Consider the following 3,757-nt stretch of genomic DNA (forward strand, 5'->3'; position numbering starts at 1 on the left):
TGTGGTATAGAGAATATGGTTTCTGTACTCAGAGACATCTGGATATGAATTCCAATTTCCCCACTCACCCACTGTTTGTTTGAGTAAGTAATGCTAATCCTTAGTTTCCTAACTTGTAAAATTTGGGTAGTAAGAGCTAGCCATAGTGTTATAAAATAATATATATGAAACTCCTACACAGGGCCCCACACACCGTAGGCACTCAGTCCAAAACCCCCACGGTGTTCCAGATGCTTAGCTCACTCCTTTCCTTACAGGCATCTGGAGATGGAGAGCCCCTCATAATAAAAGCTGACTTTTTTTTGAGACAGAGTCCAGTTCTGTCACCCAGGCTGGAGTGCAATGGCGCGATCTCCGCTCACAGCAACCTCCACTACCCGGATTGAAGCGATTCTCTTGCCTCAGCCTCCCGAGTAGCTGGGATTACAGGCATGCGCCACCACGCCCAGCTAATTTTCTATTTTTAGTAGAGACAGGGTTCTCCGCGTTGGTCAGGCTGGTCTCTAACTCCCGATCTCAGGTGATCCGCCCACCTCGGCCTCCTAAAGTGCTGGGATGACGGGCGTGAGCCACTGGGCGCCGCTGGCAAAAGCTGACTTCTATTAAGGGCTTATCACATGACCATAGGTAAAGAAGGGAAAAATTATCGTTCATTTTACTTCCTTAACTAGGCAATACAAACGAAACAGCGATAAATTCATTGCTTAGGTTTTCCAGAAAAGTTTTTATGGTTTCAGGAATGGCATCTCAAAGGAAAGATAATTCTATGAACTTACCACAGTTTGTTTAACCATTCACTATAGGAAAACATTTGGGTTATTTCCAGCTTTTGGTTAATACAAATAAAGCCACTATGAACAACTGTACACACGTTTTCATGTGAACAGAAATGTTCATTTCTCTGTAATTTGTAATGCCTAAAACTTTTATTGCTGGGCTGTATGATAGATACGTGTTTAGTTTTATTTAAAAAAAAACATAATTTTATGAAAGCACCGTGTATTTTATAAACACCACGTAGTCTTAAGTACTGAAGACTTTCTCCTATGTTTATTTTTCTAAAATATTTATAGTTTTAGGCCAGGTGCGGTGGCTCACACCTGTAATCCTAGCACTTAGGAAGGCTGAGGAGGGCGGATCACCTGAAGTCAGGAATTACCGCGACCAGCCTGGCCAACATGGTGAAACTCCGTCTATAGTAAAGATGCAAAGATTAGCTGGGCGTGGTGGTGGGCGCCTGTAATCCCATCTGCTCAGGAGGCTGAGGCAGGATAATTGCTTGAACCCGGAGGCGGAGGTGGCAGTGAGCCGAGATGGCGCCACTGCACTCCAGCCGGGGAGAATTTGTGATCCATTTTTAGTTCATTTTTGGTAAGATGTGAGCTTAAATGTAAAGTTCATTATTTTATCCATGGATGCATAATAATTGTCCCAACACAATTTATTGAAAGGTTACCCTTCCTCCATGTAATTGTTTTTACAGATTCATTGGGCATAATTGTGTGGGTCTGTTTTTGGATTAGCTACTCTGTTCCTGGGTTCTAGGCGTCTCTGCCTCTGCCAGCAACACATTGCATTGCTTTCTGTAGACATATAGCAACACCAGGCACAGGGATTCCTCTCACTTTACTCTTTTTGAAAATTGTTTTCACTATTTTCGGTCCTGTGCCTTTCCATATACGTTTTAGAATAAACTTGTTTATGTCTACAAAACACGTTGTTGGGACTTTCGTGAAAATTGTACTAAATCTGTAGGTCAACTTTTGAAGTACTGACATCTTTAATATGTTGAAATTTCCAATTCATGAACATGATATATATCCATTTATTTAGGTCTCCTTTGATTCTTTTCATCAGCATTTTCTAAATTTTAGGATACATATCTTTTATGTATTTTGTTAAAATTTGTACATAATTTCGTACCTAAATATTTCCTTTTCTATGAGATAATTGTAAATCATATTGTGTTTTAAAGTCCATCTCCACATGTCTGTCGTTAGTATGTTTTTGTGTGTTGATCTTATATCCTAAAAACTTGCTGAATTCACTTAACTAGTTCTACTCAGAAAATCACGTCATCTACAAACAGGGAGTGTTTTAATTTTTTCTTTTATTTCTTGTTTTTTTAAATAGAGAACCCGCAGTTTAGTTTTGTTAAGAGGAAAAAAAAAGAAACTCTCAATCATACCAGAAGAAACTCAGCCATACACTTGGAAACTACTCAGATTGCTCATGCAACGATGACAGTATTCTGCTAACAGAACTGATTTGCTGCTGCATTTGTCTAACATTAGCAACTGTAAACACAGCAGTACAACTAGTGTTTGGAGCTGTCTTTATAGTGTTACAGTGTCAGACACATTTTGCTTCTCATCACACCACAGTTCTCTTAGTGCACCTTGGCTTCCTTCTCTTCCATAAAGTCATTTTGATATTGAAAGACTTGTCAGTTTCCTTAGGAGTTTTCCCCTTAACCATATTGGCAAGAGTGTTGTATGTAACATCAAGGAAACTTGATGTCTAAGTAGTCTGCAGCTAGAATAAGTTTAAAAAGTGCTCCTTGGTCAACTTTAAGGAATTCCTGATCCCAGACAGGAGTATGGTCTGTTCCCCTTTCTTTGTTCTCATCACCCTGGGGAGGAGGAGGGTCGTCCTTGTGGTGAGTGCACCACTGAATGACCTTTTTAAATATTGCTGCATTAACATTTGGTAGAGGAACTATGTCATCATATCCTTCATCATTCATCATCCACTCAAAATCTTCCAACATGGTTTTGATAATCACAGATTATTTCTCAATTTCCATATCACTTCAAATATCTCTCCATCAGAACTCCGCATCACGAATGGGGCAACTTTTTGTTTTTTGTTTTTTGTTTTGAGACGGAGTCTCACTCTGCAGCCCAGGGTGGGGTGCAGTGGCGCGATCTCGGCTCACTGCAAGCTCCGCCTCCCACGTTCATGCCATTCTCTTGCCTCAGCCTCCTGAGTAGCTGGGACTACAGGCGCCCACCACCACGCCCGGCTAATTTTTTGTATTTTTAGTAGAAACGGGGTTTCACTGTGTTAGCCAGGATGATCTCAATCTCCTGACCTCGTGATCAGCCCGCCTCCACCTCCCAAAGTGCTGGGATTACGGGCGTGAGCCACCGTGCCCGGCCACAAATGGGGCAACTTTTCCAAAAGCTGCAACTTCTAGATCAGGAACATACTGTTCTTTGTAAAAGGCAACAGTTTTTTCTTTGCCAGGGGGATTCAGTGATGAGATTCTACCTACATTGTTTCAAGAAATGTTACAAGAAAAATCTAAGCAACACTCTCGAATTTTGGGGACTTATCAGTTATTCCTGCTGATGTGTAGCCAAGGACCCTGAAAAAGATTTTTAACTTGCCAACTTACAAGACATCACTTACACGGTAAAACATTTCAAAGTTAGAGAGATTTTAAAAAATACTTTGTAAGCACTTACAGTTCAAACAAGCAACATGTTATTCCAGTTACACATTTTTACAACAATGCATACAGTGAGTCAGCTCAGAGCCTCATTCACAAAATAATTTACCTTCTTATTCCTTTAGGATAAATTTTACCTAAACCTCTGTTAGACATTTCTTAACAGAAACACAGACCAAGCACTTCATACAGGCGCTTCAGGTGCTACTCAGTAGCTGCTAGAACATCCTTTCTACTTAGCTAGAAGCTAAGGGGTTGTTGGGAGAAGGGGCATGGCAGGAGGCAGATAGAAAGAGGAAGCAG

At 40.8% G+C, this 3,757-nt stretch overlaps 1 pseudogene; it reads right to left on the reverse strand.

Moving 5' to 3' along the window:
• Window positions 1-2,336: 2,336 nt before the first annotated feature.
• Window positions 2,337-2,841, reverse strand: LOC101146772 (S-phase kinase-associated protein 1-like; annotated as a pseudogene).
• Between the last annotated feature and the right edge of the window lie 916 nt (window positions 2,842-3,757).

The sequence above is a fragment of the Gorilla gorilla genome, chromosome 13 (assembly GCF_029281585.2).
Source record: "Gorilla gorilla gorilla isolate KB3781 chromosome 13, NHGRI_mGorGor1-v2.1_pri, whole genome shotgun sequence".
NCBI lineage: Eukaryota > Metazoa > Chordata > Mammalia > Primates > Hominidae > Gorilla > Gorilla gorilla.